The sequence below is a fragment of the Trachurus japonicus genome, chromosome 4, assembly GCF_045865225.1.
Source record: "Trachurus japonicus isolate A0001 chromosome 4, Traja_1.0".
In the NCBI taxonomy this organism is placed as follows: domain Eukaryota; kingdom Metazoa; phylum Chordata; class Actinopteri; order Carangiformes; family Carangidae; genus Trachurus; species Trachurus japonicus.
In genome coordinates this window covers 24,751,075-24,767,195 of record NC_140910.1, presented here as the reverse complement: position 1 = coordinate 24,767,195, position 16,121 = coordinate 24,751,075, and positions in this window count along the sequence as shown.

The following is a 16,121-nucleotide window of genomic DNA, read 5'->3' as shown; positions in this document are numbered from 1 at the left end:
CTATCAAAGAGGCCAAAAGAGAGGCAGAGAGGGAATGAGATCGAGGGGCTGACATCATTACCCGGCAGCAGAGCACATGACCGTCATCTATTAAACCCTTTTATACACATGTCTCAGGATTTTACCAAAGTTCATGCATACCTAAGTGCAAGTTTGTGTTAAAAATTAAAAGCTCTTTTAGGAGGACAAAGGAGTTTCTGAACTGTTGACTTTGAGAGGGGCTTTATTACCCCCAACCATGGATGTCTCGCATCGCCATAGACAGCCCCCCGTCCCTTCCTCTCTCCTCTCAGTTTTTTTTTTCTCTTCCTCCTACCTCCAGCTCCCACTGTCTCTCCTCCCATCATTTGGCAGCGTCGGGTCGACTCTCCTGAATATTAGTTAGAATATTTCTGCCAAAGAAAAAAAAAACTGAACGGAAGCGAAAGTATAGTTCGTTAGGCCCTCGGCTGCTCATGATGGGACATTGTGAGTTTGAACCAGGTCACTATATCATCCACTGTGTGTGATCGTCCTCCTCCCTGCTGCAGTGATGATTTCATACAGTCAAGGATTATTATAGTATAGTCATTAGTAGTACATATGCTTTACAAGACAATAACAAAAACATTTACATAATTAGTAAACATCAAAATCAACTCTTTGGCTGCAAAACTGTGACCACTGACCTTCCGAGTTGCACTTGTGTGTTTACAGAAATCTATTTCATGTTAAACCAAAGTGCAAAGTTGTGTCCAACCATTTTATTGCCTTGTTATGTTTTTATTGTACTGCATTGCGTAGAGTTTTCCACTGCATTTTTTTGTACCACTGTTCAATTACATAGTTTAATCAGATTTGTCATATAAAGTCCAATAGCATTAATATATAGCATTGAATTTAGTTTTTTTTTTTAAACCTTACTCATAATAGAGGATAAGTCTTGTGATATTCAAAGTCCTGTGATATTCAAACAAAACAAACAATGAAGTGATCCCAGTCCGATGAAGCTTCTTCCTCTCATAAAAACCATTAAAAACATATCAGTAAGCCACACCACCGAATGTTTTGGAAATACGACGAACATGGTCGCTGTAGTTTATTCTGAGTTGATCCCACATAGACCATACTGCCGCTGGAAAAACTCACCAGAACAAACAAGTGCCAGCTCCATGGCTGAAAATAGTCACCAACAAATGCACTATTTACTCCTGTGTGCAGACGGCCACCGTTTCAGGAAAGAGCTTTGTCATTTTACAAAGAAAATTTAACCAAGTAGGCCATGCAACTGCGACCCTATAGGAACCAATGAGCTCCAAGCTCCATGGTTGTTTTTTGGTTGTTTTGGTTGTTTTTGGAAAGAGACATAGGTGGACAAACTTTGTTTTTTCAATGTAATAAGAAAACAACAGAGTCACAAGCTTCTCTTAACCTACTACATCAATAGTCTACTTTTGCTTTAGTAGCTTGACTTTTGCAGTGATAAGATGGTCTAGATTTTGACTAAAAGACGTTCTACTGCACACATTAGCATAAACAATTCTTTATTTACTAGTCTGGAAGAAACATTCAGTATCAAACTTCACTCCTCTACTCACCAAGACTTGTCTGCAGCAGTGAAAAGGAGTTTCTTCTCTTCAAGTTAGCATGTTAGCTACCTAGCCCGGGCCTGGCCTCATGATTTTCCGATACCGAGTCATTGTCACTGCCACTGCCACCGTCGTCCTCACTGCCAAGACAATATGAAGAAACATTTGTTGATGCTTATATGCAGCAAGACCTTCTATAAACCAGGAGCTGTCTCAAATCAGGATCTTACCATCAATATGACCAAATATTCAAAATTCAATGGCAGCTATTGAGAGAGAGAGTTGATATCCAGCTCTTGTTGTAATGTGCTGCAGTCTTCTGTCATGTCAGCATGTTTTTATATTGCTGCATTGCAGTGTTGTGTTGCCATTATGAGAATTGTTGCATTGTACTGCTGGATTATTAATGTAACATTGTGATGCACGGGCACCATGCATTGTGTTGTGCCGTGCTGCTGCTGCTTTATTGTGCTGTACTGGATTCTCTGGTGTCATGTGTGATCTTGTCCTGTTGTGTCAGATTGTGTTGTACTGTGTCATGTTGCATTATGCTGCAGCATGTCATGTTGTGCTCCCTCCTCTCAGTCTGCATCAGTGATGTATTAGGACAGAGTGCTACCTCCCCTCACCGTTGGGGATATATTTGCATTGGAGCGTCTGAAAGCAGCTGGAGTGAACCAGCTCGGTAAAGGCACCTGAGTGCTGAGCGCTTACTCTTTAATTGCTTCATTATCGTCTGTGCTAATCCCTCTCCAATTTCGACACTCTCATTTTCCACTCTAATTTGTCCTGGTCCCTCTCCGGCTCTCTCCTCTCACAGTCCGCAGTGCTATGGCACCTATTTGCTTTCCAAGGCAATGATAACAATTAATGCAGCAGTCGGCGGAGCTTGTTTCATATAAACCTGTTTTAGCCGACTAAACAAGGGGCTGCTGATAAACAGACTCCGGAGCCAAGGCGCAGAGCTTCACAGCACCATTTGTCTCTCTAATTATGCTTTAATTACAACTGTGTATGCTAATACACTAAACATTTGCATAGAACATTCACACAACTTTCTGCTTTCTCTTTAGGAGTGCTCCAGAAGGAGGGGAGAACAATAGCACCGGTGCTTATTGAAAGAGGCCGGCACTGTGTTAAATTACATGTGGGAATTGTTTAGAATTAAAAACAATGCCACAGTGCTCTCTGACAAACAGTTTAGTTTATACTGTTAGGTAACAGCAAACAAAGTCTGAGTGATTGTAGAATTAGGTTGCAATTTATTCTTAAATGCAAAACATTGTATTACATTTTTACAACAACTTTAATGATAAAAAAACGCTCTTGACAAAGGTGCTTGGGGATGTTTACTCAAAATATCCTCGTGAATATCCTTCAGCAACAGGCTGGTGTTGTTTATCATCTCTAAGACAATCTTTAGTTTTACACTTCTACAGAAATGTGTCTGGTTTATAAGTGAATGATGGTGGTGAAAGTCCTGCAACAAGCATCACACTTCACCATGACTCTAAACAGGTGTTTAGGCTTAATTGTCCTTTGATTACCATCTCCATAGTAATTATGTTATAGCTATGATGGGAAATCGCCTCACATCAAAGTCTGAAACCATCTACGTGATCCTAGATAGATAGATAGATAGATAGATAGATAGATAGATAGATAGATAGATAGATAGATAGATAGATAGATAGATAGATAGATAGATAGATAGATAGATAGATAGATAGATAGATAGATTCTATCTATTCTAGATCTATTCTATTCTTCTATTGCATTCCCTCCACACTTCATCCAGCTGCACGCCTAACTTAACTACATGTCATTGAGTCATTAACATACAAATGACCTGCAGTTATCCTGCGATCCGGGGCCCCAAATGCTAAAGAACCACCATTTACAGAAAAACCCAGGCAGCTCTGGTTAGTAATTCCTCCCTGTGCCGTTTTGGCAAAAATCAAGGCATTTAATTGGCCATTAGCAGATGTCCCTCTGACAGTTAAGGTTAGTGGTAGAGGGGATGATAATGATGGTGGTGGTCGAGGGGTGTAAAATGAGGGCTGAGAGGAGAAACAGACACTGAGTCACTTTCACTGATGGTAAATACACATAGGCCACTCTGTTGTAACCACGGCTGAGTCTTCTCTATAGGGTGATCTCATAGCCACTGGATGACTCACTCCACCCTCAACAACACTGTCACATGTTTCCATCACTGTTTCTGGAAAGACAAGAACTGTACATACGTGACAGGCGTGTGGCGCAGAGTTTACGGTAAATTGGTGACGATGATTTCATTTAAAAACAGATCGCCATTGTTAATCTTTACGATAGAAAGCGTAATTATTTCCTTGGCATTAAAGATAGAGAAATTAACCTGCTCACTTCGAATTGAACACTCACTCTAGACCTTAACAACAATTTCAACTTTTTCTGTGCTCCAAAAACGAAATACCAACATCTACAATTTCATAACGACTCTGTTTACTGAGTAGGATCATGTGTGATATGGTTATAAGCTCCAGAACAGCTACTAAATAGTCCTTGTAACTCACTGTAAAAGATTAAGATTTATATTATGTAACAATTAATGCAGCAGTACACAATTCCACAGTTATCAACAGCAAAGACTCACACTTGTCAGTAATCTGGACATGCAAGCACATTTTTACTCATTTGTCACATTTCACAGCTGATAAACCGTCAAGCTGAACATGCACTGTATCCACAGATAACATCTCTATGCTATTTGGTTCATTATCATTGAAGCTAATGGAGTTTTGATAAATATAAATGTGAATCCGAGTCAGTCCAACCTGGCACTGACACTAAATGACATTCTGACTCATGCGCTTGTCTTTTATTACATTTTTGGCAACAGTTCCTCACGCACAACATTCAATGGGACAGTGTGTGTGTGTGTGACAGTTGGATCAATATATATTTGGTGACCTAACCCCTCTGTCTGTCCAAGCAGGAAATCTAAGAGCTATGGAGTATTTCATCTGGATGGAGGTGTAACCTCTGACCCTGAGGGCAGTGAAGGCCTCTTCTCTCTGCAGGGCCCAGAGCTCTACAACAGTAAACACTGACTGGAAGTTGCTGCAATTTTTTTTTACAGTGTTGATGGCAACTGACATGTAGCTCTTCCTCTCTTGGTCTTTGCCTTTTACAGAAACACATTGTGCACATCATTCTCTGATTTGATGCAGAGATTCAGACTCAGTTTGACGGTGTTTTCTAAGGATGTCAGCAGGTTTTATGATAAACAACTCAAGCAAGTCGCAAACTGGTGATTTAATGATAATTATTAAGAAACATGAGCTTGGTAGTATAGCGTTAGTTGAGTATTATCCAAATGTAAGTATGACAAAAATCTAACCTAACCTAACGTTGTGCAACTAGTTTCTCAGAATCTGGTGGGAATGGTCTAATATTAAATGATTGGTGCAACTAAATAATCCCTAGGAGCTGCAGCAGTGCAGCAAACATTAAAGTAAGTCTTTTACTTGAGCTTCATTTCTCTGTACTGTCATCCAAATAGAGACAGCAGGACTGAGGAGGACAAGACAAAATCAACAGTGAAAACAGAACAAATAATATTTCCCTCACACATCATCTATCTGACAGAAGGCAGCAAAAGGAAAGGAGAAAGGAGGGAGAGAAAACAGGAAAAATCTTGTCCCGCCCGCCAATCTTTCATTTCCTCCACGCTCATCCATCCTGGGTGCACCTCTTAATTTGGTCCTGCCACAAACTGGCCAACAGAGACCTTCAGCCATTGGAAACAAATGATCTGGCCAGGGAGGGGCAACAACTCACGGCCGGCGGTGCAACACTGTTCGGCTGCTGCAGGTTTACTTTGTATGGCAGGAGCGGGTTTGAAACCTCCAGGCTGGAGAATTTCTCTGAAGATGAATATGAGGTTGGGATTCCTATATATAGGATCTTAAAAAAAAAAAAAAAATTGAGAACTAATCCTGACAAAAATTTCACCTTAAAGCAATTAATTTACCTGTTATCTTTCAAACCAGCATGATATTGATTTGCAACTCAAAATTCATTTTCAAAACAACAGGATCTTGAGATAAAAAAAAGGAATAAAATAAGCTAAATTCATCGGCATACATTTCATTCTAACCTACATTCATTTAAGTCTAATTATTGATCATTTTGCCTCCATGTGGTGGATTATGCTTCATAAATTCAGATCGGAGCGACAGAAATCTTTGACAATCGGAGCTGTCACTAAGATTTCACCTAAAACATTCAAATTTATGATGAAATAGAAATGAATAACTGATTTAATTGTGGTTTTGGCCGATGACACAGACTTGACAGATGCACACGAGAGAGGAGAAAGGCCCCAGTCAAGTCTGGGTTCATTTACAGTAGGTTCTGTGTATTGTCGTGAAGTGCAGGGTGGCCACATGGTGACATTTGTGACTCTATCGATGTCAACCTAATTTTACAGTGAAACCAGAAGCCTTGTGTCATCCTCATGTGAGGGTTGAGTAAGAGGCCTAGAATACACTGGGGAGATGATACCACACACACACTCACACACTCACACCCTCACACACGCACACACACATGAGCACACACTGTGAAAAAGAGAATCAAAACACACACGTTTGCATGGTGTGAAGGCAAAAGTCTGATAGTTTTACACAAGGAGGAGAAGAACTACACAGCACATTAAAAACGCCGCATACACACACACATACGGTATATACGCGGTGACAGATATTTCTCCTGGGATCACAGCACTGTAGATCATGACACACACCAGACGGACACAAGCACTCTATGAACTTTGTGACACTGAGGGATCATGGGACAGATGCCAACTGAATGGACCACGTCGGTCCCCAGTGGACTTGTTCTTTTAAGTGAACAGGACAATAGCGATGACACAAGGAGGCAGATCGCTCCTCCTGCTCTACGTGTGATAAAGCTCAGTCTTTAGTCCGGACTGAACCATCTCAGCTACTACTGACAGTCATGATCACCAGAGGATGAACCCTAATGAATCTTTCCTCTTCACTACATTTTTGGCTTTTTTTTTGCCTTTAATTGATAGGATAGTGGAGAGAGACTGGGGGAATGACATGCAGTAACATACAGATCGGCACAGTCAGGGGTTGAACAGGCGATCACTGCATTGAGCTCTTCTTAACCACTCGACCACCCCGTTTCTGGCTAATAATGAAATGTCTCACCAGCTACTGGGCCGACATCAGGACCAGCACCTGCTGTTTATAATAACGATTTCACAGTGGCCATTCCCCAGACACAAGATCTCACAGAGAAACTCATGTGATGAAATGTGACTTCATAAGAAAAACAAACATGAACGACGACTGATGTCGTCAGCTGCATGGCTCTCTTGGCATGCGCTCTGTATTCTAGTTAAATAAAACAGAAAAAGAGTAAAAGAATATGGGTGATATCCTGGCTGGGAGGAAATATAGGGGCACAGCTGCCATGTTTATGAGCTGTAAAAATACAAAACATCCAGTCGGTGACTACTGTGGCTATTTCCACCTGAGGCTTCACAAGCTGGAATCATAAATATCAAACATGATTGGTGAGGCTTGACTAAGCAGTAGAATAATCATATGCATGGGACTTGAATTAGGCCACGCCTCCTAAAGCGAGCGAACTGTCTTGATGTATTGCCATGAAATCATATTCATGATATGCTAACATGCTAGTGACAGTGGACATATGAAACATATCTGTTAAACATCAGCACATTAGCATTGTCTCTGCATGTTAGCATGCATTTAGCTTTGTGCAGGCTCACAGAGCTGATGTGGACTCCCTTTGTACGTCCCCTTTGCTTCTAATCTCTTTACTGGTAAATTTAGTTTGTGGTGTAGAAGACTTTAGAAACAACTGAGCATTTACATCAATCTACATGTCACATTTTCCACTCAGTGACAGTTCTCACTTTAATTTCAAACTTCCAGTGACATTTAGACAAGCTGTGTAAACTGTTTTAGTCAAAAACATGCTGTAAACACAGCACAGAGAAATAAAACTGTCATCTAAAACCTTAGTGTTTTTGTTGCTGTTAGCAGCTGGTATTTGATTCCACTAAGTTTAGCCACAGTCAGTATAATGACATTTACTTTACTGCTTGGCCAGTGATAAACAAGTTGGGTCTTAAATTGAATGCATTATTGCAAAATGCCTCTGATCTGCAAACAAAACTGGCTGCATGTCACGTGAGAAGATAATGGTCAGCCACAGCTGCTCTCTACTCTTCTCACATGTTATGTTGCCGCTGCGGAGATAATTGGATTGTATTAGAGTTGCGTGTGGACAGCGGCAGTGGCAGCAGCAGCATATGGAGAAATTCCTGTCAGATGACTTTGGTTTCAGACAAACACAATTTAAGGTAACTGGGAGCATCTTTGAAATAAATCAAATGTTTACAGAGCCATTAATGAGCTAAATTGAGAGGAATCTCAGGACAATAACCAAGGGTCATGGACGTTTATGCACACTGGATCCACAGCAGCTACACAACACTGTGACAGTTTGTGAGGCAGCTTGTTGATGATGTCTGATGCCGGTCAAGAAGTAAAGGACATTTTCTACCGGCTGAAGAATACAACTCTCACTCTGACCCCTTTAAACCTACAAGCTGCATGGTGTATATTCAGTCTCTTTCAAGTTTCAGTACTGTGTTGTTGATTACATGAAGACTAATGTTACTGCAGACAGGAATTAGACTGACTTCAGAGCAAACTCTGCTCAGTAGTGAGCAGTGCAATTCACACTCCTACTTATCATCATTTTTGCATCATCATTGGCAGCTGTAAAATGTGGATTTTCTTCGTATAACAAACTGATATTGTAAGATAAAATGCCTTCTTTCTTTCTTTCTTTCTTTCTTTCTTTCTTTCTTTCTTTCTTTCTTTCTTTCTTTCTTTCTTTCTTTCTTTCTTTCTTTCCAGTGTGGGATATCTGGGAGTGCATTAGCCAAACAAAGTTATTTTAAACAAAGCTTCTGATGCAGAGAGATTCACTGAAGGCAAGGTTGAGTTTAAAAATCAAAAGTCTTTGCCAACAGTCCAAAAGATAATTTATAGATGTGCAGTCAAAAAACATGACCAAAAATTTAGAGCTGGTGAAAATCCATTAATCAGGGAAACTTGGAAAAGTCAGATACGGGCTAGAAAGCAGTGAACACACGAGGAAACAGATGATCTGACGAGGAAGCCTGGGAAACAGAGAGACACACTGTACATACACAGAGATCACTATGAGCATAGTCAGGGATAGATGAGTCATTGGTAACAGGTGTAGCTGATGGGAAGCGAGTGAGAACAAGAAATTGAAACGACAAGAAAGGTGCATACTACAAAATAAAACAGGAAATATAAAAAACTAAAAAAAGTTACACTTGCTAACTCCCACTTAGATGTTACAAATGTCAAATCTATGCAATTAAAATACAAAAGCTAAAGATAAACTTAGATCATTGGCTCATCTTCCATCACCAATGACGGGCCGTCTGCTTCTGCTTTTCAGGATCACAAAACCACAAAACATCAATTCATCATATAAAGTGACAGCAGATCTTATATCTCGATGGCATCTCATGTTTGTTTGCCAACAGTGTTTCCTTATACAGCTGCTCTACTTGTATGATGTTGGAAAAAAAAATCCTTTTTGCATGACTAATAAATCTGCACTCTTGTGATATGTGGTTATGAAGTGATAAGCTGAACCACGCTGCATTGGTGCAGAGATGAAGCTGCAGATATGGAATGAAAAACGTATTCACAAGTAAAAATGAGCAAACAAGGGATAAACTCATGTACTATTCCAATACAGCACTGATGAATTATCCACAGGACCACTTTGTTGGCTCGATTCAGGATTTTTCGCTTTATTATTCATTGTTAATTGTTTGCTGTGCATAGAGAGCTCTCTTAGTTTCCCTCTTTTTCTATTCAGTTGACATTCCTGACGGGGAAAATCCAGAATTCCTAATGAAGTGCAAAACATTACATCTGCAGGGAGAAATTTTGGATCGCTCGCAGCTAAAGTCCCACAGTGTTCCCGCTGCATGAATCTGCACTGATAACTGTGATGCCAAAAGAGCATGAAACAGAAGTGACATATGCTGCAAGTCTCGAAATGTATGTAACTTCCTCAATATTATCCTTGACTGGCTTGCTTTGTTTCAAATGTGTGTCCAAACCATGTACACAGATGAATGACCCAGCAAAGGAATTCCTGCAGCAGCTCAATGAAATGGCTTATGTAGGGCAAATTTAATATGTGGTTTTGTCCAGACAATACAGGGGTTTGAGCAGATCTGCTGTGCCCCGGAGCTGGATGATGAAGAAGAGCAACACAGAGGAGAATGGAGGCTTTGTGAGCTTCTGCAATTTTCAAGGCCCCCTCGCAGGATGCAGCGAAACCAGGAGCCAGGAGGACAAGTCCCTGAAGCAGACCCGGCTGGAGGAATTAATAAATTGTTTGGGGGTGCACTATGATTTTTCAACCTAACAGGTTTCATTTAATTTCACAGGGATTCTCAGCCCTCAATTAAGGTCTGAGAACCGCCCCCTCCTCCCAATGCCCAGCTCTGCCCCAAAGAGGAAATAATAAGGGTAATCATTACATAAGTGCAACAAATACCAAATAAAGGAGCAAGAGACATGGAATGGACAACCAAGATGAAATATGTATCACTGATAGAAACAAAGTAGGATATGTAATGATTTTAGCTCTGTGAGATTAATAGTCAGGTATAACCCTAACCCTATTTACTTATATCTCAATGTCCATCTGGATGAACTAATTTAACCTGAACACAATCATAAGTTAACCGTGCAAAGAAATGCATCTCCTCTTGCCTCCAATAAATAGTCCCAACTGTATTTCATCATGTTACTGTTGATTTATGTTACATAACAAACACTAAGTCGTGATGTAAGTCTTGAGCGCTGCCATTGATATTGATTAATTGTTGTTATGTTATATAAGTAAACTAATCAAATGCAACATGAAAACACATAGGAAGCCATAAAGATCTCAACTCCAAACTGATTATAGATACAGTCAGTAGCCGATGTTATTTTAAACAATGTTGTAACTTGCAAGTGAACATCATGGTAACACAGACAACCCAACCTCCGCACTGAGGAGATGCAGCAGGGCTTTCAATGAGACAAGCTGCAGTGCATGCGTATTCAAAGCCATATGCTCTGGTATATCATCATATCAGTTTCAATCGGAGGAATAAAGGACATTAATCATCTCGACTGTTGCTGCTGGAGAGAGAAACAAATCATCATCTCACACTGTGAAGTAGATACGAACCAATAAAAACTAAGAACAGGATTACTATTCTAATGTTTGTATCTTCTATCCTCAGGCACCCTTTTATTCACTGCTTGTTACCCATAATGCATCACCAAGCCACCCTTAGGGAACGCTGCTCAGTGCCGATGCCAGCGCAGAATAACCAGTAGATTCTCTGATTGCATTTTAGCACATTAAGCTCTTTTGTAAACATTTGATAACATTCAAAGAAGGCGTAAGGTTCTTCCAAATGACATTAGCCCCGCTAACAGGAGTCATCTGACAGGAATACCTCTAATTTCTAGTATAGATTGTTTTCATGCAGAATTCTAACATGATAATTGAATTTGCTGTTCTGAGCTGCTTTCTCAAGTCCAGTCACATGGCCCCATTAGCCGTTTAGCTTCCCCCTTTGGTTCTTCAGTTGTGACATTACTGGCCAAGAAGAAGCCGGCCAAATAACTATTAACTGCAGCACTTTGATGATTTTGTAACATGTTTAAATGGCACAATTGGCTTGATTCTCCTTGAGTTCCTTCAGTAAACCAGACGCCTCTGTCTAGAAAAACCTCACACTCGCTTGTTGATGTTTACAATCAAATGTAAAGTTGGAAAGTTTCTCTTCTTTTGATTTCTTGCACAAACATATGTTGTTGCGTGACATGATTCAGCAACCTGTGCAGCTTTTTTCTGTTTCTCTTGTTATCAAGCACTTGAAATTGTCCCACCATGCGGAGTTAAACCATGACTAATCACTTCAGTGTTCATCGATATGCTTTAATTGACACATTACAGTACAACCTATGTACAGTATGTGCTCACAATTGTTTTCATTACCTGTTCTAGCCAATAGATGGTGCAAAGCTGGGCCCTCGGTAGGACTGTGGTGCAGATCTCAGGACAGTGGACTGCAAAGAGATAAATATGTAATGTTTGAACCCCCCCCCGCCCAAGTTGACACACAAGTGGAAAGTTTTGTGAGTTTTTGCAGTTGTGACACAAAACTAGCATTCTGTGGAAAGTTTCAGTGTGAATGGGATAGTCTTGATATTACTCACCTATGAAAGACAATCCAGATGTGCAGCACCTGTCCACAGTATAGAAGCATCTAGGACAGAAACATTAACATCTACGTAGAAGAAGCAGAAGAAGTCTGCTCTCAGGTGTGTGGTTGATTTTGAAAGTGAAAGAGACTGAGAAAATTCCTATAAACCTTTGGAAATCCAAAATCAAGATCATGAATATAGATTCCACTATAAAAAAAAAAAAAGAATGTGAAAGTATAAAGGAAAAAAAGTTCTCTGGTGTTTTTAGCTCATCTTACAATCTTCAGATGCGAGAATAAAAGGTGAAAAAAATCATCCTGATCAAATGACCACCACAAATAAATTGCAGACCATGTAATTCTACAGACACAAACAGACAAACAGCAGTGACAGTGGTGCGGTCAGTTTTTCTATAAAAGTTTGGCCTGCAGAGAGACTCTTTCTTTGTGGGCTTGCCAGTTGTATAACCCGCTAACAGTCAGTTTGTGAATATGCCCGAGGCTGCCACATATCAGTATCACCAACTTATATTCACAGTCCAGCTCACTGATATTTACAACGAAACACAGCTGCATCGGTGTTCAGGTTCACAAACATGGCCCATATCTTTCTCTTTTGCTTTCCATTTACAATATCAGGGTTATTGGAGATGTTATGAAACAGATGAGACAGACACACACACATACACATCCTGAAGCTGCACTGTAGAGGAAACCAGTGTAAGGTTACCAGTTAGCACATGTTAACACCTTTTAAAGAGGACATGCACTCTAAATTAACTACCGCCTGCAGCGCTGCATGTCTCAGGAAGTGTGTGTGTGCAGTGTGCCAATGTTGAGTTGACCAAGTGACCAGCAGAATGATATTCAATGTGAACCCGCTGCCAGGTGTCATTAAGCGTCTCCCTCCAGCAGAGAAAAGTAGTCACATATGCCACCATCTGTTTCCAGGATGCCCTCGCCAGCTCACTGCACCGTCCCCCCCTCTTTTCTCCCCACTTTATCTCTAATTGAGGGACTATGGCGTCTTGTTTTACCATCCTTTCAACAAATATCTGTGTACTGAGAGCAACAGCAGCAGCGTAGCAACACAGTGTGAGTGGGCTGCTGCGGGCCTCAGACGTTTAGCTTGTTATTTTCAGAAATGGTGGAAGAAAGAGAAAACTTACACAGACAGACAAATAACAGATGCACGTCTCACATTTGGTCTAATACATTCAGAAGGATAAAAAGGCTTCAGTTGGATTTTATCAGGGAGAACAATAGCTCACAGTTGTGCACGCAGAGGGGCTGACGGTACATTTTGACACCAATTCATATGCAAAGAACGGATGGATTTTATTTTAACATCCACACAACACTCTGGGCATTGTGGTCACTGTGAAACATATTCCAAACAACCGCCCCCGTCACTTTTCATGCCAGCTCTGAGTCATCCTGACTTAGACATCCAAGCAACTAGACCCCCCCTCTCTCCATCTCTCCTCATCCACCCCCGTTTCCTCTGACAACAGTATCTGCTTATGATCTGCCTGGTGGACAAGCACACGCTCATTAAAAGTCACAGAGCATGATTGGCAATGCAGCCAATCATGTGTGTGCGTGTGTGTATGTGTGTGTGAATATGTGACAATGGTGAAACCCCAGCATTGTGCAGCATGGTTTGTTGGACGGGACCGTGTGTCCTCTCAGTCAAATCAAAAGGCGCTTCCTCCGACACTGTGTCAGGGAACACTGCCTCTGGAGCCACTCATTATTACATGCGAGGGGGGACTTGTGATCTTTTTAATTATTCTGCACTTCATTTCTATCCCACCATTCAAAACGCAACATGAGAATTGATTGCTTCAAAGATCCATCTTTATAATCTCCCACCACCAACCCCCCCCGGCCCATAAATTATCCAACTTTGGGGCAGGGTGGACGAGCTGTGCATGCAGGCACAAGCAGATCCCTTTCACAGCAGAGCAGAGCAGAGCCACATCACTGCAGTGTGTTGGGTGTGGGAGGGGGGAAGAGGGGCAAAACTGAATGGGGCTGCTCTTTTGCTCGCTGGAAATGGGGAGGGGTGTGGGGGAGAAAAAAAAGTACACTTGTTATCTTGTGAACCCTCAAACATGTAAGATAGGAATCTCTTGAATGTCAGCGACAGAAATGGAATTAACAAGAGATCTTTTTATTGTCACAGAAGGTCATTAGGCTGCCAATCGGGGTAATTATGGAAATGATCTCCCCAGCTCTTTGGAATGTTTTCCTGCTTCCATAAGGACTTGAAAGTGTTCAATCAGCCTCTCTCGTGGGAAAGTTCAGCCATAACTGCAAGTGTACCAGCAAAATCAAATTAAGCAAAGAGATTTCATTAGTATTTATAGCCCCGAGGCATTTGTAAAAGTATGGAGCAGCGGAGTAATGTGGGACTGTGGAGGGGAGAATTATTGCTTAATGACAAAGGCCATACCTAGAAGACATACACATGGATAATGAATAGGAGGCATTGATTGCATCTTTAAAGAGGATTCTTGAGGGAATGTAAAATATTGATGCTTGTGTGTGGCTGACTGTGGACTTGAAGCGCGGGGCTGTTGAGGGTGGTAACTTTGTTTGGGTGTTAACACTGTTTGGCTGTTAAGTTTATTAGTCAGACATGTTTAATCCTGTAGTTAAAAGCACAAGTAAACACTGTAATATGAGCAGATCTAACACAATTATACACACTTTAAAATCAGTGGGTTAAGAACTGACTCGGTTTGGGTCAACACGACCCCAACACCACGCTCGGGTGGAGTTAGAAAGACACATTGTGTGGTTGTGATGTGGCCTATATTGTTCTTTACATCACAAACTAAACTCTGCAGTGGTGAACAACAATAAGTACATTTACCTTTCTGAAATTTTGTTTAAATCATATATATTGTTGTTACTTTTGTAAAAAAAAAAAACTATTCGTTTTTTAGTGTACTTTATGTTTACAGCTGTTTCACTGTGTATCTTAACTTTTCACAAACTAAACAATCAATCGATTATTTGAGAAAACAACCTGCAGGTTAATTCATGATTAAATATTAATCAACTAATGTTGCCCTGCTGTATTTAAAATAAAGTCGCTCCACTATAACAGCAAAGTGCAGTATCAGAAACAATACAACATTCATAGTGATACAACATGAGCATCTCTCTGCAGTATGAGGGCTTTACTGTAGATACATTTTCTTCATTATATAAAAAGTATTCACATACTTTGCTGTAACATTCAGGTGGATCCTGTTTTTGTCTGGAGCCCTCTGATTGGACAAAGTTTAGAGTTGTATTTAATTATGTGTATAAGGTATGACAAACAGTCAAAGGATCTCGCTCAGTCTCTAAAAATAAAGATTATGTGGGACTACATAGACCAGGGTACAGGTGTAAAACCATGTCTAAAGCTTTGTGTGTTTCAGGAGCAAAGTGAAACGGAGGACATTTTTGGGACCTGGGACTCTCAGAGTAACAGGACAAGAAGGAAAGAAGGACGTTGATCAGGGAGGTGACCCAGAACCCAACGGTTAATCTAACAGAGAGAGGAGGACGGCCGGTCGTCGTCATCAGGCCTCCGTGGTAGAGTGACTGAGTGCTGTGAGTTTGCCAAAGAGCATTAAAGGAAATGATGGACTGGTATGATGAGGCAAAAAATTTTAAAAGATGAACTCTTTATACAGATGAACAACATAAGTATAGGCTAAGTATCAGATCTGGACACTTCGTCCATCACTCTTATTTCTGTCACAGACACATTGTTGGTTGTATCACAATATGGATCTCTCATTCAGCAGCATGATCACAATGCAACTACACATGAGCCACAGTTCATTGTAGCAGGTCACAACCATAGTGTATTTTACTTTGTGTAAATATTTTCTGTCACAATAAATGTGTAAACTTAACTTATCATCATGTTAACATTATATTCACAGAAAGTGACTCCATATCTGTATCCACTGTCTTTTAGTGTGCAGCAGAATTGAAACTAATAAACACCACAGAAATCAGTCATTACCATCCATCTAGGTGTAATTTGAAATATTTAAAATCACATTTTAAGCACCATGGGTTAGCTGTGACCAAACAGACAGTTATTTATATGTTCCTTTGTGTAATAAAAATGCACTTCATTGTCTGCCACAGTAAATTGTAACACCTGA